Consider the following 23,781-nt stretch of genomic DNA (forward strand, 5'->3'; position numbering starts at 1 on the left):
GGCCATTCCAAGTTGTTAAAAAGGCCTAAAAAGATAGTGTGGAACGGGCCGTTCTAGCATAGTTTAACCAATCTAGAATGGACATAAGAACGACCCGTTCTCCTTTCAATACGGGCCGTTCTTCTTGCAAAACGGGCCGTTCCAGATTAGAAATTTACCCAAAATTGAACCTATAACAAAAATAGAGACAAGAGAAGAGCATGAGAAGACGAAAATGAAAACGAAAACGACAACGAAATTTACCTTATTGGAGACCTTAGAAAATGAGAGCGCAAGAGAGTAAAAAAAAGGAATGGAGGGAAAGATTAAAGAGAATGAGAACGGAGGGAAATATAAAAGGTTTCTGACAATACTTTTAAAATCGGTTATTTAAGAACCGATTTTATGACCGATCTTAAAAGTTATGTCTGATACAACTTTTAAGATCGATTCTTTTGTAATCGATCTTAAAAGTTGTGTCAGACATACCTTTTAAGATCTGTTATAAAATAACCGATCTTAAAAATACTTTTAAGATCGGTTAAATTTTAACCGATCTTAAAAGTGTTCATATTATTTACAAAATTGCTACCGCGTCACTTTTAAGATCGGTTATCTTATTGCCGATCTTAAAATTCCGATTTTAAATACAATTTTTGCACTAGTGTACACTCATGGGTCAAGTCTCAAAAAGACACGAAAAGTCGAATAAACTCAAAAGGAAAAAGAATTAAATTTATGTTGGATTTTAAGTTACATTTTGTAGTCTTTTTTTATAATATTTATGTATATATATATATATATAAATATATATATATATTGATTTTGTATTTTTAGTTCAATTAAATCAATAATTTATTTCTTTATAATTTTTAGGATATAAGATGTAAACAATCACTAGTTCTCTTTGAGTTCAACCCCATTTGATTCTCTTATCAATGATCCTACTCTTGTGATGAAACATTCTTGACTTATCTTCTATTGAAATGGCGCCACCACATAATTTTGAAGTTTCTTCTTCTTCTTCAAAGTCCTCATGATTGAAAGATCAAGGGATAAGGAAGAAGCCTAAAGGAGAAATCAATCAATCTTGAAACTAATTTCATCATTTTTGGTATATAGAGCATGGTCATCTTCATGAGGTTGTATCTTTGTTCTTATTATTTTGTCATGTTCATATATTATTTTATGTCTTGTGAGTTTATGTTGTAGTAAACCTAGTTATTGTTTGTTAAATCTTGGATCTACATTTTGTCTTGAAAAATTATGATTCATTTTTTTTAGATTTATGAACCATATCTTGTTGTATGTCTTTCGCATTTATGTTCTTAATGCTTCATTCTTCATTTCGATGTATGTTGTATTGAGTATGAAAGTAAAAATAAAATAAAATAAAATGGTGTAGTCTTAGCTTTGATTTTGAAATCTATGCAAAAGCATATGGTTTTAGAGTCATGTAGTCCTTTCTTATCACCACTTCTAGTTGATTCCTTTTGTTTTTTAAATCTTGAAAAATATATACAATATATGTTTTGGCCGAACTATATTGGAGCTTTTGTGCATATAATCTTTGAGCTCATACATGTTATTAGATTCATGTTTTATAGAGTTAGATTTTCTTAAGTCTTGTAGTTTTCACTATTTCTTGATTCTTGTTTTTTTTGTGACTCAAATTAAATTCAAATTTGGTGAAATTCTAAAAACACTTGGTGTTGGAAATATAAGTGACTTGAACTCATTATATTAAGGTTCAAAAAGGTTATAAAAATAAGCACAAATGAAAATAAGAGTTACCTTAAAATTTCTTACTAAATTTTAGTTTCTACTTTTAAATCTTTTTTGCAATATTGAGTTGCTCTTTTTAGAACATTTGTAACAAAATTTCCAACAACTACATCAAAAGAAAAACAGTCACAAATTTGCTCCAAAAGAAAAGAAAAAAAAAGTGTCAAAGAAAAGAAAAGAAATAAAAAAGAAAATACAAGAAAAAAGAAAAGTATTTTGTGTTTCTTAGTGGCTTGAGCCTTGAGATAAAAGATAAGGTAGAACGACAATTGTTAAGGAAAACTTATCATAAGAGGGATTCTTCATCATCATTTTCACATCATAAGAAAGATCATAGAGAAAAAGGAGTATTATTCTAAGAGTTGCTTCAAGAGTGATCCATCTAGAGAAAAACATGAGAAAAGTCAACCTCTTAAAGAGAAGGATACCCATAACACTAGTTCTAGGACTAGTAACATTAAGTACTTTAAGTGTCTAGGAAGATGCCACATTGCCTTTGAGTGCCCCCACAAAAAAGACCATGATCATTGATCATGAGTGGCTTAGATCACTATAGTAGTCATTAGGAGACTACATATTCTTTTTCACATCTAATGGAAGTGAAGAAGAAGAGAGGAATATATTTTAAGATAGAGAATATTTTTATTGTGATGATGATCTCTTACCATTTATAAGGTTTCTTGGAAGTTAACCTTGTAAAATAAGCACTTCTTTAAGAGAGAACATCTTTCATACAAAATGTAAAATTTTAGAACAAATGTATTCTCTCATTGTGGATAGTGGCTCAATTTACAATGGTTGTAGCACAACATTCATGGAAAAACTAGTCCTCGCTACCATAGTCCATTCAAAGCCTTATAGGTTTCATTGGTTAAATGAAAACAAGGGCATTGTAGTAGACCAACAAGTGAAGGTCAAGTTCTCCATTGGTAATCACGAGGATAGAATTTTATGTGATGTAATTCCCATGGAAACTTTCCATATTTTGTTGGAAAGGCCATGCTAATTTTATAAGAAATCCATGCATAATAGCCTTGATAACGAAATATTCTTCATACATAAAGATAGAAAATTTGTGTTACATTATCTTACACTAACCTAAGTGATATAAGATCAAATATAAATGAAGTTCATGAAAAAATAAATTCAAAATTTTAAAAATAAAAAATTATATTATATAGTATAAATAACATTTTTTGGTTTAAAAATTACTTAAACCAAATATTTACAACCATTTTGAAGCTACAGAAGATTAGTTTTGCTTTATGGTTTAGCAAAGGCGTGGAGTGAAAGAGAAAGATTTTTCTTTTTATCCATCATGTTCAGAATTTCTATAGATAACCATCCAAACCAAACTATTTATATGTATTATGGTTTTCCTTTTATCCTACCTTTTTCTTTCATGAAAACATGTATTGCGACACCTATACAGGTAAACAAATAGATAATAAATATTCTATTTTAAATTAACTTAATCAACAAGTAAATTTAAACTACGATCATGCTTATTTAGGGTAATATCACTGCGCATTTATTATAACCACACTTATTGCGACAAGTGAAGAAGGTGCAGGGGTACGTGGGCCATCTGCTGTGCATTAAAAACGCACATCTCCCTTACGCATTTAATACAAAACAGACGCATAACAGAAAGCGTAGGGAGTAGGTGCGCCTTCTGTGCCAATGTAACCCCTACGTGGCAAAAACCACCTATTCTAGTAAATAGTTATTTTTTTATATTTATTTTGTGTTTTTTTTTTTTTTTTTTTTATTTCGACTCAAAAGCCACTCATTTCACCTCACTTAGTATGTTTAAAGAATTTCACTCAATGTGACACTCTCTTTACCCCTCATTCATTTTTATCAACAACATACATGTGGCAAAATTAAGTAAAAGAAATCGGTTATGATGATTCTCAATACATAAAATATTATATCACTTTTCACAAAAACTAAATTGAAATCCAAACTTAATTAAAAACAAACATAACACATAAGTAGGGATTTGGAACATAAATGTTTTAGAGGGAGAGCTTTCGTGATGATTAATTATTGGCATTTTCAAATATATAATTTTTTTTTTGCTTATGTGTATATAGTTGGGTTAAGCAAACTTGATTAATAAGGTAGACACTCATACTTGGTTGTTGGAACCGGTGCCTCTATTTTTATTGTACAAAGTTCTCGAGCTTAATAGCCAATGTGGTTTTTTTTCCTTAAAAAGAGTTAACCATGATTGTGTGTTTCTCTTTTTCAACTCATGTGATTTCTCTTTCTTGACTGATGAAACTTGTGTCTCTAAAATTTGATTGGGTGTTTTCTATATATAAATATAAATATATATATATATATATATATATATATATATTATATTTTTATTACTCGAACTTTTTCTTTTTAATCATTAAATTAACTCTAGTGATTATATAATTTTATTGTATATAACAAATTTTAGAAAATAAATTAATAATCGAATTATTAACGAATTAAATTATTAAAATAATATAATATTGAATAATAAATTAATATTTATATATACGAAATTTATAATTTAATAATAATATTACTATTTTATTTTAATGTGACATAATACAAAAAAATTAATAAAAATTATCCCAATAAAATTTACAACCTAAATCTCAACACGAACAAAAAATGATTATTTTTGAAATATATCAAAATTTTTAGACTTAAATAATTTTTTAAGTCCATACAAAATGAAAATGTTTTAATTTTAGTTTTTGTAAAAATATTTCTATGATTTTCATTCCTCTAAAATTTAAAATTATTATTTTAATCTCTATTATATAACTCATTTTAATGTTATATGATCATACTCAAAAATGTCTGGGATATTTTATTTACATGTGATACTTCTAAATATTTTTATAAATTTTTAAAATAAATATTATATATAAACCATACAATGGACAAAAAAAAATAATTTTAAATTTTAAAAAGATAAAAATTATAAAAATAAAAAATAAAAAATAATTTATTTTCCATAAACCAAAAGTAATGTTTACAAACTTTTAAAGTGCGAGAACTAAAATGCAAAACTTTTATAAATAGGGTTTGAAGTGATTGAAAGGCTCAAGAGGACACACATGACATGACACATGCAATCATAATAATGATATTTGGTGTCCTTATCGTTATCGCTGAGGACACCAGACTTGCTGGATAATGCCTATGACGTGCTTCCATGCACTATCCCAAGATGCGCCTGATCACCACACACTCACTTTATATTATATACCTAAATATTTAAATATATTATAATTTATTTATTTACTTTTAGAAGAATGATAATGTCATTCTATTCTTTTTATCATGTAGCCATGTCTTTTTATATGTTTGTGACAGTCACATGTCTTATATAAGTTTTTATATCAAATTAAATTAATAGTTTCTATTTTACTAATTACCTATTTTTTCATAATTAATTACCTATTTTAAGGGAGATTTGTAGGTTTCTTTAGATTCTTATTTATTGATACGAGGCATTTCTATTAATTAAGACTCGGAGATCAAATTCGATTATTCTTGTACAGAAGATAAATTAAGTAGACGAATAACTAAAAATTAATTTGATTTATTAATATTCTTTTTAATTAATATTAAGTTTAATAAAATGTTCACAAATTATTAAATAACATAAGATTTTATTAATAAAATTATTTTAATATTTTATAAAATAAAATTTAAATATTTATATTTTAACTCTTTGCATTTTACCATCATTAAAATTTATATTTTAATTTTCATACACAAGCACACGTCAAATAAAGAGTATAACTGTATAAGTATTGTTAACTTTTTTTTTTTTTTTTAATTTTAGTATCTACTTACATAAGGTATATCGATAATTTTGTTGACTTTGTTCTTGTCCCGGTGTTTCTTACCTATCCTTTGTAATATTCTTATAGTCTTTGGTTATATCTGTTTGAGTGAGAAAAATGAATTACCTATAAAAGACACTTTAATATTTAAGTCAATCTTTGAAATTAAACAAATCAGTGATAGTTAATTTGGTAATAATACAAAAGTATCATTTTTTCTCATTATTTATTATTATTTATACTAATTTTAATGGGTGAAAGTCCATAAATAGACTCATTAACGTAACATTTTAAATGTAATTCTTTAGCTTATGTCAATCATCGAAATATATCGAGAAATTTTCGACTTTTTTTCTTCCCCGCATCTCTCCGGTATAAGTAAAGTATTCGATATATATATATATATATATAGAATTGTATTGCAAACATCTTTAAACTTACTTTTATATGTTTATCACCTTATCTACTATCTACGGTAAATTCTCTGACGGACCAGTTTAACAAGTGGTGCATTGGTGGTCAATTAATAATGACCGTAGATGAGAAGTTTAAAAAAGTAAACGGTTGAGATTGAATTTAATGTTTAAATTTGAACAATTGCATATTAGTCCTTTGAAATTTGATATTGACGGACATTTTCTATTGTTTAGGGTTCCGTTTAACATGGGTGAAGTACGAGTCTCCGACGGTGGTGGAGGTGGTGGTGTTTTGTTACGATTGTGGCGGACATTTGATATTGACGGACATTTTCTATTGTTTAGGGTTCCGTTTAACATGGGTGAAGTACGAGTCTCCGACGGTGGTGGAGGTGGTGGTGTTTTGTTACGATTGTGGCGGTAGTTTGTTGGGAAGCATGGGTGAATTACGAGTTTGGCACGGTGGTCGTGTTTTGTTTGTCGCAGGCCGCAACCCCTGTGAAAAGGGTTTGTTGATTGTGGAGTGGGAAGAGCGGATTGATGATGCGTTAGTGCAGGGTATTGCTTAGAAGAAGAAAATAGTGGTGGGTTGAACATCGTTGATGGCTGAAGTTTTGGTTTTGTTGTTTGTTAACATTTTTGTTGAAAATTGTGTTTATGGTAATGGTATTATTTGTTGAGCATTGAAATATGTTTGTTACTAGATTGATTTTGTTTTTGTAAAAATCTTATTGACAAATTTGATGTTTGTTAGATTTGATTACATGAAATATAGTTTTACATGAATGGAAGACAGTGGGGCGTGGTATGCAGAGTAGGCGAAGTGAGATTGAGGAAATGCAGTGTGAGGTTGTTAGATTTATTTTAGGAAGTTTATGAAGTTGATCCTTGATTTTGTGTGTATACGTTTGTACTGCTGTATGTGCCCCCCTGTATTGTTAAACAGAAATTTTGGTTAGTTGAAGCATAGAATGCAGAGATACAGCTGCAGCTTAAAGAAGGTGGAATAAGTAAGCAAACTTTATGAGGAGGTGGTCGTGATGGTTAGGTGTTTGTGTAATCGTTAATGTTGTGAATTGTTGTAGAATGTTGTGTTTGTTAGCAGAATACAAATAGGATGATGATGTTATGTTAGGAGTACCTAATTGTAAACTGGATGTGAAGTTGAATAGAAGTGTTACAGAAGCAATTTGAGTAGTCCCAATTGCCACTACTGCGACCCCCCCATTTTGTTTTGGCTGAAGATGAATTTGGTTATCTACACCGTGGAGTGGTACCTGATGAGCAGGTTGTTGCAATGATGAGGTATATGTTAACTGGTGCTCAGGGTGATGAAGAATTTTTGTCAGAAATAGAGGTTTTAAGTTGAACACAACATCGTAATGTTGTGATGGTTTAGGGTTTTGTGTGGAGGATGGAAGAAAATTTATGGTTAGTATGTCGAACTCCAATAATTTTGTAATGTTAAAATGTATGAATGTAAGGTTGTTTGTTAAGTCTATCTTTTTACCATTGCAATTAGTAGGTTGATGTTAATCTTGTATGTTTTTTTTTTTTGCTACATCTTTATTATAGTATGTTATTAGGTAGTTCGTGTTACGTGGTTATTCTGAAGGATTGTTTATGTTAATATAAAGAATCATGCTTTCAGCGGATAAGATGTCTGAACTAAGTGCGAGTAATGGATTTAGTTGGAAAATTTTGGCCTTGGCAGGTGGCATACGAATGGAGAAAAGGATGTGGAAGTGGAAAGCAGGGTGGCTGGAACATTTGGTTAGTGTAGTACTGAATGAAAGACAATTGTTTATCATTAGTAAGTGATGGTGGAAAAATTGCTCTTGTATGGATACGTATTTGACTCCAGAATGCACTGAAAGTGGTAAAATCAGTAAAGAAGTTGATGTTTTCTCCTTTGGGGTAGTAGAGCTTGTTATTGGATGTAAAGCTTTACATAAAAGCAGACCCAAAGGGCAGCAATGGCTCCATGAATGGGTAAGATTGTTAGTTACCTATTTACGATTCATGAGTTTAATGCTATCACATTTATCATGTATATGAAATTGGTGTTTAGGTATTGATTTGAAGTTGTTAATTTCATATATACTGGTTTAATAATGTCAGTAATGAATAATTATTAAAACCATGTGATTAAAAATTGATTCGTGTGTTTTTGGATCTAGAATATAATAAAAAGCATGTTTAAATAGTACATTAAAATTAGAGATAACGAAGTTAGTTTCATTTAATAATGACAAAATATGAAATACAAAAATGTGATTGTTTTTGGCTGAGTGTTTCAAAGTTGTGAAGAAAGGTAGAATTATATTGGACCTCTTGCAATATATATATCCAAAAAACTAATCAAAAAATAATTGGCCGAAGTGATACAATATTTTGGTTGCAGAATAAGGATCCAAAAATGTGCAGCCCAGCTGATGATATTAATCCTAAACGTGTAGGCTCAATCGTGAAGTTGTTTTCTGAATTCAATTTATGATAGTCCAATACTTTGACAGAATTCTGCAGCTCTGATGTGGATGGTGCGTTTATATTCATTATGATCACTGGAAACCAAATCTAAAGCAATTTTCATTCGAACAGTTTCTTCATCAAGGCTCTGAAAATGTTACATTGTTTGACATATATTAATATGCATAAGTAAAATAGAATGTAATTTGAAATGTATTGCATTATTTGCTCACCACTTTGATTAAGTTTGGTTGAAATGCATATTCCATATCCATCCATTGTAAAACCCAAATAATAGAGTTGTTACTGTTATGGATTGGAAAAAAAAGTTGTGAATATAAAATTCATTATGAATAAAATAATAAAGTAAATTAGTATTGGTTACCTATGGCCACAATTTGGAACTGCCCTTCCTTGCAAAATATCCCAGCTTTCTCCATGTACTAATTCTTTAACAAAATTTTGAGGATAAAAACTTGATTCCATCAATTGTATTATGACGTTGGACTGAAACAGGAAAATAATATATATGAAATTGATAGTGAAGTTAGGATGGTTGATTTATTTGGAGTTATTTGTGACATACAATTTGCATCATGTTGTGACGTCTACGATCCATTGTTTCGTCCTTCAGATAAGAATCCAAATGGTATATTACATTGTCTTCTAAGCTAAGAACCATCAAATACCAGTGTCCGCTATATTCCTCAATTGGCACATATATCTATGAAAAGCAAAATATTTTATTAAATGGGTAAATGAGATGTAGTTAAATAAATAGTTTAGTATTTCATTTGAAAGAAATATGGAATGCAGTATACATATTTTAATTTTTGATATGGTTTCATCCAGTGTTTTGCATATGTTTCCAATAGGTCTTCAATTGTGTCTCCTTCAATGATAGCTCTCTGTAAATATGACAATTTTGATAGATGTTATTAGGTGTAGTAAAGAAGGAAAACTAATGATGAAAATGTTGATAATAGATGTTATTTGAAGTTTATAATTGTACATTAAATAGATAGGAAAATTAAAATTACAGTAATTTAGTGTAAAAGTTATATGATAATATTTACAAATTGTGAAAATTATTAGTCAGAAAAGAAAAGTAAAGTGTATTGGGTTGTGGAGTTGAAAAAAAAAAGTTAGAAAAATAATAAGAATGAAAGGTTACCGCAAATTCAGGAGGAAGACACCAAATGGTTTGATCAGTAATCTTGTCCTGCATATCAGTGATCTTCATTGACATCCAAGCAACAACCTAATGAGGTTAGAGAGCAGAGAGGGTAATGAGTATTGTTGTAGATGATTAAACATTATGAAATATTAAATTTATACGTATACCTGACGTTTGATTTTATTTCCAGGACTTAAACATTGTAATTGTTGTCTTGTAACCTCTGTGTAATTCATCTTTAGGAGCACTTCACTAGAGGAAAAGAAATAGAAAAAAAAAGTATAAATAAGAAGACAAAATTGTAGTTGTAAATATTTAACACAGTATGAATGAGTTATGAAAATGGTAACCTGAGTTTATAGTCAGGGTAAAAAATATAGGTGGAAAGTCGTAATTGTTCTTTTGTTAATGCCATGTCTTGGGTAGGCCTAAAAATTGAGTTGATTTTCTACAATAGACATGTGTTAGAGGAGTTGTATTAAAAAAAGATGGAAAATGTCAAGATTTTTACCCGTGGCAAAATGTGGCCTACAGCAACGATACCATGTAACTCATCATCACTTGATGGTATATCTTGCACATCTGTCTTGTTTGGCTGTTGAACCTGGTTTTTTGCATTCTGTGTTAACTCAGTTGGTATGTCAGGTATTTTAACATTGGTTTGTGCAGCTGAGTCGTTAAATGTCAAGTTTCTGTATACATTGGATGGCAACGGTGTCTCCAATGACCCTTCGTTAATTGTTGGCTAAAAAAAAGGAATTGTAGTTTTAGTGGAATGGAACAAGTAATTTCATTGACTATTTTTTTGAATGTATTATAAAGTAAATGTAAAGTAAAGTATGCATACGACCTTCCGTTTGAGTGGAATGGAAAAACTACTATTTTGATTGTAGTTGGGTGGTTCTGTTGACTGACGATGATGAACTCCCAGTTGAATTGCATTGGTGTTGTTCGAAGATGAATATCCAACTATATTGTTATTGCTCAAAATGATTTTACCAATCATCTTACGCTTACTTGGTCTTGTATCAACTTGATTCAGAATGTGTGACTGATTCATAAATTTCCGTTGGGATTGCTTTGACAATGGAGATGAATTCCGACAAAATAATCGCTTAGGTGTGGTGTTGAGTCCAGTATCTGTATTTGTTGTTGTTAATGTTGGAGAATTTTGTTGAACATTCATTGAGCGAGAAATTGCAGTCATAGTTATATCTCTTGTAATATTAATTTGAGACTCAATGTTTGCAAGCTTCGTATGTATTTCATTTTGTTTTTTCTCCATTTCCTGAAGACGGTCATTAACACCCTATAAAAGAAGGTTGTAAAAAAATGAAGTTAGTATATATGAGGGAACCATATATGACATTGAGGTTGTTGCGTAAGGAAAAAAGTATAAAATGTTTGATGGAAAACCTGAGTGATGTTAGAAATGAGTTTTGTTGCGGAGTATAAGGCCTGAATAGTTTTGTCAAGAAGTAGTACTTCAAATGCATTATACAAAATGAAGCATTAAATGATTTGAGCATATAGATGTACATAATGACAACGATTTTTGAGATGTAGTAGAATAAGAGTATTACCTTGGAATGATTTTCATGTTGGTTGGCTGTGTCAGGATTATTCGTTAAAGCAATAACTTCTATTGGCCTGTAAAAAAAGATTTGTTTACCAAGCATGGAACTTTGATGAATGAATACAACTGTTTTACAATAAATGCATTGTTAAACTAACCCAAAAGAAGTTGAAGTGTTTTCAAAGGGTTCAACATTTGTTGACGACGTAATGGTTGGAGTTTTGTTTGTTGCTGGCGCTGTGATTCCCATAGTAATTGCTTCTGTGTTCATGCGGGTGGCATCAGGAGAATTCATAGCAAGTGGTGAAAAATGTAGTTCCTTATTTGTGTCCATTGTAAAGGAGTAAAGTGTGTTAAGGTTTTGTAATTGAGATTTAATTTTATTATATAAATTTTGTAGACTTAGGGTTAATAATGAAATTCATTAATAGTTGATTTAATGTTTGACATGTAGCAGTGAAGAATTAATTGCATGCAGCAGTGAAATATTGTAAGAAATGTGTGGTGATTTTGTACTGTCAGCCGTAATAATTAATGTTGTTAAAATTATTTTATAATTTAATGATTTGTGACATGAATACTCATATTGTGACGCTTCGGTGGATGCTAGGTTAATGGATTGTGATAGTTGGATTAATAATTTAATATGGAAAAAGTTATGGATTTATTGATGAGTGGGACGGAGACAGGTGTGTTGCCAAATTAATGAGCTTCCTTGGGACAGTAAAAGGTTCATCAAACCTGTGATAGACCGTCCATCATTACGTAGAGCAGTAGGTTGCAAGATTTGGTTGGGCAAAATTACGGTGCTTTGTTTGCCCTTCTGTTTTGAAAAGTTTATTTGTTAATGAATGAATATTCAAAAACAGCATATGTAAAATGAATTATTGATGCAGCAAGTTAGTGGGTAAAAATGTAAATGTTATGTCGTGAACAAAAATAAATAGTATTATAACAAAATTACTTATAATTTAAAATTGATGATACTTACATAATATTTTGAAGACTTTAAATTCATTTGTTTCATACTTAATAAATTTCATATTAATGTAATGTTTATAGTGTACAAATGCAGAACCTTTGATTATGATAGTTATTTATATAAGACTTTATAATAAAAAATAATATAAAAAAAATTAAAAAAAAAAAGAAATACAAAATTTGTGTGATTTGTTAAAAGAATGGTTAATTTATTTATTATAACAAGATTTGAATAATATAAAATCAATGTATATAAGAATTCATAGGAAGAAGTTATTATATTGGAAACCATAAATGTTTAACGGTACACAGAAATAAATAATTTATAGTGTTTATAATATTGGTATTTGAGTTATAAATTTTTAATAAAAAAAATGTAATTGTTATGAATATATAATAATTGTTTTTTAGTGAAGAGAAAAAAAAACAATTGTTACAATAACATATTAAATTTATATATGTTGTTATAATATATATTAAAGTTGTTACCATTAAAGACTTTAGTCATACAAGTTAGGTTTAAGTATTAAGTACATAGTTCAAAGAATGAATGTTAATATGAATAGTATGAAGTACATTTTTATTAATTGTCATGTATGTGAGTGTTTTGGGTGTAGGATTTAGGGTTAAGCGTTAGTGTTTAAGGTTTATTTTGTGATGAAGCACTTATATAAGTGGTATATAAGTGAAGCATGAATTGTAACCTAAACCCTAAACATATAAAGTAATAGAACATAAGAGACCATATTACTATGGATCCAAATTTTCGTGAATTTGAGTTAAAATAATGAATTGATTTTAAAAACCAAAAAATATGACACGTGTTACGATGTAGTGCATCAGTTGGTAATGATTTTCGAAATATGTCGTACTGACATAAGAACGGTCCGTTGCAGATATCAAAATAAGACAGGAGGAATGGATTAGAACGAGGTGTTGCGAAATCTCAGCGGACCGTTCAGACATTACGTCAGGCCGTTGCAGGTTGAAAACATAGTCAATACTAGTTAAACGACAACAGACCCTTGTGCAATCGAAACGGTCCGTTGTAAGAACATATTTGTGATAACAAATTTATAAAGGAAAAATATATATTATTTTCATTCTCCTAAATTACATTTAAAAATTAAAGTATACTTTTAAAATCCATAATGTTTATGTGTTACAATTAGAGGTTTACATTAAATTAAATATAGTTTTTCATTTTATAATGTGTTTGTATTACAATTAGAGGTTCACATTAATTATATGCGTAAATTTGTAACTGTAATTAGAACATAACAACAAAGAAAATTTTGTATTCTAAATATAGTTTTGTGTCATTGAAATTATTGGAAAATTTTGTTAGTTTTAGTTTTATATATTGTGTCATAAGGTTTATTATAAGTTATTAGTTTAGATGATTGTTATTGTCAAAACTCATGGTGAACCATGCACGACTTCTTAAAATGGTGTATCACATGACATATGGCAGCATTTAGGATATGTACGTAAGACTTTAAAGTTTAGGGTTAAAGACAAAAGCTTAATCCTAAAATGTAAATCATAAATAATAAAGGAAATGCACAATTTAATGTTTTTTTAAATTTTTTTTACTTTCACTTATGTAGTTGTTAGTTTGTATAAATTGTAATTTATATATAATTATATATGTATATATGTATATATATAATTAATTGAATTTATATAGTTATATTTTTTGTATATTATGTTTAAATAAATATAAATGTTTGTGTTAAGATGTTAAGGACATAGGTGTAGAAGTTACAGTTAGAATAATGTATTTACTACATACTTGAGATAGGGAAAGTTAATATGAATTGTATTATGTAAATTGAATATAAATTCTAATTTAAGTAGAAGTTACAGTATGTATGTTTGGGGTAAATATTTGTAAGATTTAGTCATAATATAGCATAAAAAGGTAAACCCTAATCTGAAATCCACATACCATAAATGATATACACAGAATATTTAAATGTTTGATGTTTATAGTTTCAGTTTTTATTTTATTGTTTTTGTTAGATATTTATAATATTGACTATAAATATTTTATTAAAAAAATAAGACAATACTTATAAAGCATAAACGAATTCACAGTATATTTATAGAATTTTTGTGAAAATGTAATTTGGTTATAATGACGTTTACATTTTTATAGGTCATACTTCGATTTTTGACAACTGAACGTAGAGTTTGTGACAAATTGAACATAAAATTCATTATTATAGTAATTGTTAAAAGTTATTTATTTTCTCATAAAGATTATTTATAACAATTTTGAAAATTAAACTTGATTTTTTTGAATTATTTATGAAATTGAAAGTTCTGATGCATTGACGAGTTGGTAAGCCACGATACCAGAAATATAGGAATATTTAATTGTAATTATGCAGCAAATGAAAATTTAACAATGAAAATAAAACATTTAATAACAGTCATCCATATTTAAAAACAACATACACTTAAAATACAATATTGTTATGATGATTAAGTCATATATCCTTTTGAATTACCTGAGACAAACATGCAACAAACAATTAGTAAATAATATTAATTGGTTTATATGCAATATAAAAATGTTATTAAATTAAAATTGACTGTGTATACTGACCCGTTGCACATTGTTTTTGGTTATGTTTAAAAAGTATGGACCACGAAAACGGCCTGGGGCAAAGACCACAATCTGGGAAAAAGTTAAAGTAAATAAATTGGACAATTAAGTTAAATTTGATATATTGTTAGTACAAATATTACCTCCCTTAACACTAAGACACAACCAACAACAATGTGTTGGCCGTATTGTGGGTGGTCCTTTGCTTTGTAATGTAGGCTTGCCCCAATGGTTGCAGTTGGGTCCTAAATTAAGCATTATGTTATTATTAAATGAAATATTTTTAATGAAGTATACGAAAGTTTAGTATTGATACCTTCAATTTAAGTGTATAATTTCCGTTGCCTGTTGGGGTCATGGAGTCAACAAAAGCAACAACAGTTGCAACCCTTTCTAAATTATGGTCTATGTTAATCAATGGTGTCACTTCTGGTAGTCCTATTGTTAATAAACAGATACAACACATTATTTTAATTGCGTTGGAATATTTAAAGAGATAGACATAAATAATGGAAGAAACCTCTGGATTTTACATAATGTAGAGCATAACGCCAGGGGTTAGTGTTGAACACCATGTTGGCAACTCGGCCAATATTTGAATGCAATTGTTGTGTTGATAAAGGATTATCAGATTGCCTGTTGGTGATCTCAGCTTGCACCATACCAGCAGGTCCAGGAATAACAGTGGGTATGTTAAATGACCTAAATGTGTGGTCATCATTATCGTCTCCAAGTTCCTGCGGTGGTGGTGATAATGGAGACAATGGCCGTTGTTCTGTAGTGTCATCAACTTCCTTAGCTGCCCTAATCCTTCTCCATTGAGATAGTAATTGTTCATGTATGATTTCTTCCTTTGACCGAAGTAAGTGTTGCTCCTCATCGCTGTCTGGCACGTAATGCACTCCTCTACGAGACATTTCTAATAATAAAAAAACAAATATTATTGTAATATTATTATTTGATTTTGTCATTTATTTTATATCTATCATATATTTCAATATAAATAAATTAAAGAAATTTGATGTACGGTTTTTATTTACAATTATTAAATAATACATTCAGTATATATATATATATATATATATATATATATATATATATATACTTTTTTTAATGATATTTATAGTATTTTATAATTTAGTTAAACACGGTACGTACAATTATTTAAATTAATTGAAATGATTTAACTTATAATATCTGGAAAATAATATCTGGAAAATAATATCATTTGAGTAGCACTACAATAAAATAGGTAATTATTGGCGGTTTTTTTCTGGCGGTTTCCATAAACCGCCAAAAAATGTTACATTTGTGGAAAGGATGACAAATGCTACAAATTATCGACACTTTCTGGCAGTTTTAAACCGCAGGAATGATAATCGTTACTGTGTTGACACTTTCTGGCGGTTTAAAACCGCTAGAGCATTCAATAATTTTTTATTTAATTAATTATACGTGCTTTAGTTCTTTTATGAAATTAAAAAAAAAACTTATAAAATAAATTTAAAATAAATAAAAAAAAACAATTTCTAGTTCACGAAAAACCTCACGAACCCGCCATCCCCAGCTTCCGCGCGTCCGTCCATGTGCTTCAGCACCTCGAATCCTCTCTTCGCCTTCTTCATCTCACCCTCACCTTTACAATTTTAGTTCAAAATTATCAACCTAAACAACCGCAATATTACTGTTCAAGCTCCTTCGTTTGCTCTTTCGTCTCTATTATTACTGTTCGTGAGGAGCTCCTCTTTTCTACTCGATTAATCCATTCATGGTGAGTTTTCAATCATCCAAGTGCATTAAATCTGTTCTGTTTTCTTCGACTCATACTCACAATTTGCCATTCTCTAATGAGAATCAAAACCTAGGTTACGAAACCTGCACGCGGGAAATGTATGCATTCAATTGATCTTAGATTAGGATTTCATATACAATTTGTTTCTGTCTAAGTCAATTTGTTTCTGTCTAAGCTATCATTTCCTATTCTCCTGAATTTTGCAGATGGTTGTGTTGTCCCTGTAGCTTCGAATCGGACAGCGAAATTTGCTAGGAGAGTTTCAATTTCAAATCCTGTTGGGGATTCATTTGGTATTGCACTCGCGTTTCTCTTTCTCTATTTTCGTCAGAAATTATGGTTTTACATTTCTAGAGGGGTGGTTTTTATGCATAAGTCAATTATGGGTTCCTAACTGATAAATAGAAGAAATGAATTGAATAGATAGATAAGAGTTTCTGCTCAAACTATGAAACTATGACCACAATGTTCAAGCCCATGAGCCAGTTCAACAAGTTGAGCATGAGGGAGCCTGGTTTGGCTTCCAAAACTTACATAAAGTACTGATCCCCTTGAATGCTCAGACTTCTGATCATTTTCAATTGTACGCTGTTAGTGGGATGTAGTCTGCATGCGACCAACAGGCTCACTTGCAACATTTCCAAAACTAGTTGGGCCAATATTATATTGTATAATGGATGGATTTGGTGGAATTTCTTGGGGATGAATTGGATGGATGGTAGATTAATGGATTGCTTGCCACCCCTACCCTTGCCACACATTGACTTTAAGGTTTTAGTATAGGTGAGAAATTGGAAGAAAGAGATAGAGAATAAGAAAGTTTAAAGTCTCAGATAAGAAGTATAGGCAAGCTGTTACTGCTGCTGGCACTGGTAATTCTTGTTTCATAACCCTTATCTTCGAGTAAATTAGATTGTTTTGCTTTGTTATAGTTAGGGATTCATGTGATGTGATGATTCCTCGTGTTTTGAATTTGATGGCCATGTTTTGTTTCCCTATTCTCTGCGTTTTCCATTATATATCAATTTGAATCAAATTAGATTGTTTTGAACATGTTATGTCTTGAGTAGGTTCATATGATGCCTGGTTTTGAAACATTGTGGTGGAACTCATGTTTTCTCCCATGTTCTTAATGTTTTCTATTTTTATTTGGCAACGACATTTGGTAGAATCACATGTTGAATATATTACAACATACTTCCAGCATTGTGCATCATGTAAGATATAATCTTTAGTTGGCTCACCTTCACCCCAGTTATCTGTACACTATATGATAATAGTATTTCTATCAACTATGTTCTGTTAGAACTTGGAAATCATAGTGATTCTAAGTTCTGTTTTTTTTTTTTTCAATTCTTATTTGGGGTTAGTCATTTATACAAGACAGAATACGAAATTAAAAATTTAAATAACTAACAGAGTAAGAATACAATCTGGTATTTGAAGCTCAAAGTGGATTAGTCATTGATTTTGTTTGATTATGAACCCAATTTTGCATTGCTCTTGTAAGGGAAACAGGATTCAAAATACAGGGGATTTACTTTGATATAAATAATTGAATTGAACGGGGCGAATCGTAAGAATATGGAATCAGCTAATTATTTTGCCTTATATTCGAATTTTTTGAACTAGAAGTAAGTTATATCGTGCCATCAAAATGATTTCATTGTTTGTGATTTTGACTTTGTTTGGTGGCCATTGCATTTAAAAGTGTCAATAATAATATGCATAACGCAATCAGAATCAGATTTAGTGTAGTAATAGCTTTATTCTCCCAAAGGATAATGGAATTCATATTATTGGTGCAGGGTGTATGGCAGCCTTGGATGCAAAACATTACTTGCAAGGTATTGGTTTGCAGGAGGGTAAGAGTGTTTGACGTTGTACCCGGAGTTCAGAAGATGCTTCACTAGAAGCAATGTTTAATTCATATAAGTGAAAGCTTTTCTTTACCCGGTTAACATGTTTATTTGCACGATTATATTCATCATTTGATTGCAGAGAAAGTAGACTAACATGATTTTCGTGACGAATATAATAGAAACCATAAAAGCTTACACATAAAGGTTTATAGGTAAGCTTTAGAGTCTGATTGCGTTTTTGCTTTGGAAGAAATTATAAATTCCATTTTTAGACTTAACCAAACGGGCTATTATTCTATAAACTGAACAATTCATTTTAAAGGAATTAAATTCAACGATCTGATTTTTCTTGTCTAGGGAATGCATCTCCCTTCTTGTCTAGGGAATGCATCTCCCTCTGGAAGTTAAGGGAAACATTTAGTTGCACATTGGTTGATCTTGCTACATTATTTAGAAACCAAAAATGTGAAGTACATCTGGTCGATTTAGATACATTATTTACATGCACATCGGTTGATTTAGAATGGAATGAAATTTTTTTTTCTTTTTTTGTATAGCTAAAAATATAAAATAAAACTTTGCATGTGATTGATAAAGTACATTTTAGTTTTATTAAAATGAATATAACAAAGGGAACTTGGAATAGCATCTTAGATCATCTTCTAGGGATAAAAATGGCGTTGGCAATTTTCGGAAGAAAGATATTATATTTTAGGGACTGAAACATTGTCGGTTTATTATCACGTATGCATCCCATGTGATATATTTTCTGTTTCTTTTTGCTGAATGGGCTGGGGAAAAATACCTTTCTCAAATGCAAGATCACCCTTTTTATGCTTATATTGCGCTCAGAATATCATCCTTCCTGATATAGATATGAGCCTATGTGATATGGACATTTTTAATGGATATCTGGTTCTTTTCTTCACTAAGAAAGGTCTTCCTCTGCTATGCTCATTGAACTTTCCAATGCAAATTAATTTCAAGGTATATTATTAACATTTGTTGTTTACCACTGAATTGAAAAAGGCTTATGAGTTATGTCATCATATTTTCTTCTAGTTTGCATCAGCGGCCTCTAAACCATTGGATCCTGATGAATATGACCCGTGATTTTGAATAGCCTTGTTCAAATACTCTTTCATGCAAACATCCAAAGCCTTTGTTTTATATTTTGCACTAAATTAAATTATATTAATACTTAATTGAAGTTTAATATTTTATGCATATTTTATTAATAAGGATAACATTAAACAATTTGTATTTTATAGGATGAAGGGAGTGGATATGACATGCCAACACGACAAGGAGGATCTTCATTAGATAGTAATGTTCATGGAGTTTGACATTATTATTGTTTTTTTTAGACATGATGAACTCATGAATTTGAACCTATGTTTTTATATTTGAAGCAAGATTAATTTTGGGACAATTTACATATTTTACTTTTGAGCATTGATCATGAATTTGATTTTGAGTTACTTAATATGTTGGATATGTTTTAAAATTGATGGATGTTAATGTCTTAATAATAAAAAAATATGTCATGCTAGACCTATGACTAGATGTTGTCTTGATTTTTTTTTATAATAATGTTAAAAGTTGTTAATTTAATGTATCTTTAAGTAATTATATTTGAACAAGAAACATACAAAACACATAAATATTATTATAATTATAGGTATAATTTATTAAAATAAGTGATCCTAGAATTTGACAAGTAAAATTTTTATTTATAAGTTACTTGAATTAAATAACAATATAATATAATCATTATTAATTTTTAATGATTAATATGGTTAGTGATAATTTTAAATAATAATTTGATAAATGTCTAAAATATACAGAATATTATTTGTCAATTTATAATAAAAATGCGCTTTTAAAATAATTCCAAATATATTTTTTAAAAAAATTACCGTAAAATAAAGTGTATTTTTGACGTTTAAAATTGTTAGAAAATGCGAGAAATGGCAATCTAAAACAACCAGAAAATGTAAACAACCAAAAATAATAATAATTTTGTAGAGGTTTAAAAATCGTTAGAAATGTTGAATTGGGTAGAATTAAAATGAATATTGTGGCGGTTTAAAACCACCAGAAAATGATGAACAAGTCAACCAGAGCTGCACTTTTGTGGCGGTTTTGGACTGCCAGAAAATGTCAAACAAGTCAAACCAAAATGCATTTTGTGGCGGTTTCAAACCGCCAAAAAGAGATTGGATTTTTTTGGCGCACAACACCAGCGTTTACAAAATATCCGCCACAAACGATTTTTGGCGACCGTAGATCCGACGGTTATTAATGACGCCAGTAATGCAATTTGTGGCGGCTTTTAACCGTCAGAAACTACCAAAATAACCGCCACAAATCACGCATTTTTTTGTAGTGTAGGTTGAGGATATTTCATACGTTTGTGTTTAATAATTTCAATATTTTTACTTAAATGTGTTTATTATAAAAATTAAAATACTGCTTAAATATATTATTTATATTAACTTAGAATATAAGGAACATATATTCAAATATAGGTTTTTTTTTTTTTAAATTATTTAATTTTAAATTTTTTTATCTTACATAGCATTTATTAAGTATCAAATTTATTAGAATATGGGTTATAATAAATATAGTACTGTATTTTAATAGATAGTTCATATACATGACATTTGATTAGAACATGAATTTAAGGATAAACTGAAATATTGAATTGTTATATTAGACTTACGTGTAAAGATGAGTAGTAAATACGTCAAAATAATTTCAAACCTGCAATCCAAGAGGACAAGTATATTGACAAAATATATATGAAGTATTAACAATTTATATTATTGTCATATAAATATGATATATAAAAAGATACATTAATAGGAAAATAACACTTACAGCAAGGAAGTCTAGCGGAGAACAATAAATGTAGGCAAAGCAAAGGATGAACACTTGGGCGGAGAATGAGAGGCATGATGTATAAATAGAGAAACTGGAAATTACAAAAAACACTGGGTCCACGCGGCATTAAGGGAATGGTTGGTCAAAGGCTGGTGAGAAGTGATGTGATGCGCCATGTCCGTCGTCACAAGTCAGACGGTGGTGAGTGGTCACCTCATGCAGCAATAAAACAACACAAGGCGTGAAGTAGTACAACTTGTGTAGGCAGCATTTCATACAGAACATAGTACAGAAGTATACGTAAGAGAATCCTAATATAGAACACCACGTGTTCTTAAGTAAAATAAATTAGTTAAATCAATATAAAATTTCATTTGTTGTACAATACATATATTTTTTTAAGATGTACAGCAAGCCGAGGACATGAGACCTAAGTTCCAGCATTTTGGTTGTCTATAAAATTAACTTACCATTTATACAATACATATATTTTTTGAACATGGACAGCAAACCGAGGACATCAAATCATTTCAATTGTCATCATTATTTGGCACCTTCATCCGCAGAAGCTACTGACCGCATAGTGGTGGAATGGAAGTGATTCATTTATTTTGTGTGACTGGCAAAGTTGAAAGATGGCAATGGTTTTCCAATAGTTTATTACTTTTAATTTCGTTGTCCAGTGTGTAGACCTTTGTTTTGGTTTTTCATTGACGAAATAAGATGCGAAAACAAAATATCAAATCATATGGTATGCTTTTTTATATACGTGTTGTAGAATATTAATAAAATAATAAATGTTTTAATTATTATTTATTAGCGTCGTAATTTGATTATAAATGGTAATGTGTATTGTCATTTGTGAGGTTCAGTTCATCCCTACCTCCTCTTTCTACAGGAAAAAAATGAGTACAAACAGCTCTCAGCCAAAGGTTTATGTCGTCTTTAAGGGACGGAACCCAGGAATTTATTACTGTTGGGAAGAATGTGAAGCACAGGTTAGTGGCTACAAGGGTAACAAGCATAAATCATATGCCACGTATGAAGAAGCATGGTCCGCTTGGATAATGTACTGCAACAAAGAAGCCAATCAAGACAAAAAAAATAAAAACAAAGGTCACACAAAATGTCGAAAAGAATCAACGAGTAGCGGAGAAGGTTGATTTTTCCATTAATTTATGAATAAATATGTATTTTAAAAATTGTTAATTACTTTTTGTTTTTTTATTTTCTTATTAGGTAGTAAGCCACATGATATTGCAGAGGACAGTAATTGTGAGGTGTTTCTTGTTCATCAAAGCATGGGAATATTGTTGTCTGACATATGTGCCGTTCGTGGTTATCCTGACCCAATGTTCACACTGGAGCGAAAACAGATTGTTGACGGAGTTGAGTATCGTAGGTACTATGGAACATTGGTTACGGGTGATGTTGGGAACCTGGTTTCATTGGGAAAATTTGCAGCAAATGACTACGATGCTCAAGAGGATGTGTCGGCTTCATTGATTCGTCGACTACTAGCAGCAACGGGTAAAAAGATTCGTGACTACAACTACTATAATGTTCAAATCCTGGAGGAAAAACTTGAAAAAACAATGAATGAAAATTTGGAGCTGGAGATGGAGGTTTGTATGTTGAATCAACAGATGGCAAATTTCAGAGCTGCGAAGGAAAAACAAGAAGAATGATTGTTTGAAAGACGTTTCCTACTCCGCCCTAGTGACTGCATGTTTTGCTGGTATGTTAAGGAAATTATAAATGTATTTCTTGGTTTTTTGATGTTTTTGGATGGGGGGGGTGGTTATTTCCTTTTATGAGAATGTTTTGTCATATGCTGTATGTATATAAGTTGTCCCTTTTTTAAAAATGACGAATGTGTTATCTTCGTGATAATTGTTGAACTTCCTCTCAAGTCACCGAACATTGTCTTTATTTATTTATGCACTCAACAGTGACTGTTTGCGTTATACGGTGCAATTATTTGTCGTGAATACACATGTTACATACACTTGCATTTACTTTTCTTTTAACATCCACAAATTGATTCATATTTGTTATTTCATGGGAGTCTGGCTGTTTTAATTCAGTCGTTAATTATAAACATTTTGTGTCTATAATTTGTGTTCATTGAATGCAGTCAACTTCATTATAAACTAACAATACAATTGTAGCGTGAATGATTACAAATTATAACTCAGAATGAAAGTCATGTAATACAGTATGTCTTGCAATAAAGACAAACACCATTACCCTTTTTGTACATATAGGATCTTCGGATCATGAGTAAAATAAAATTGAAGGACATCGTCGACCAAAAAGTTGTTTGAACACACAAAGTCATACCATCCTGCAGCCATGTACCTTTTATGACAACTTCCCTTAAGTTGACATAAATATTGATT

General features: G+C 30.0%; 1 long non-coding RNA gene across 3 annotated transcripts; it reads left to right on the top strand.

Moving 5' to 3' along the window:
- The first annotated feature begins 888 nt into the window (after positions 1 to 888).
- LOC145952672 (uncharacterized) lies at positions 889 to 10,560 on the top strand. Of its 3 annotated transcripts, none has more exons than XR_014430181.1 (3): positions 889 to 1,121; positions 6,257 to 7,453; positions 7,737 to 8,123. It is a non-coding gene; the product is annotated as an uncharacterized LOC145952672 (long non-coding RNA). The 3 variants fall into 3 exon arrangements; XR_014430180.1 differs by lacking the exon at positions 889 to 1,121 and adding an exon at positions 8,427 to 10,560 and having other exon boundaries at positions 6,070 to 7,453; positions 7,737 to 8,014; XR_014430179.1 differs by lacking the exon at positions 889 to 1,121 and having other exon boundaries at positions 5,858 to 7,453.
- The last annotated feature ends 13,221 nt before the right edge of the window (positions 10,561 to 23,781 follow it).

This window comes from Cajanus cajan, chromosome 10 (assembly GCF_000230855.2).
Source record: "Cajanus cajan strain Asha chromosome 10, NIPB_CcT2T_4, whole genome shotgun sequence".
Lineage (NCBI taxonomy): Eukaryota > Viridiplantae > Streptophyta > Magnoliopsida > Fabales > Fabaceae > Cajanus > Cajanus cajan.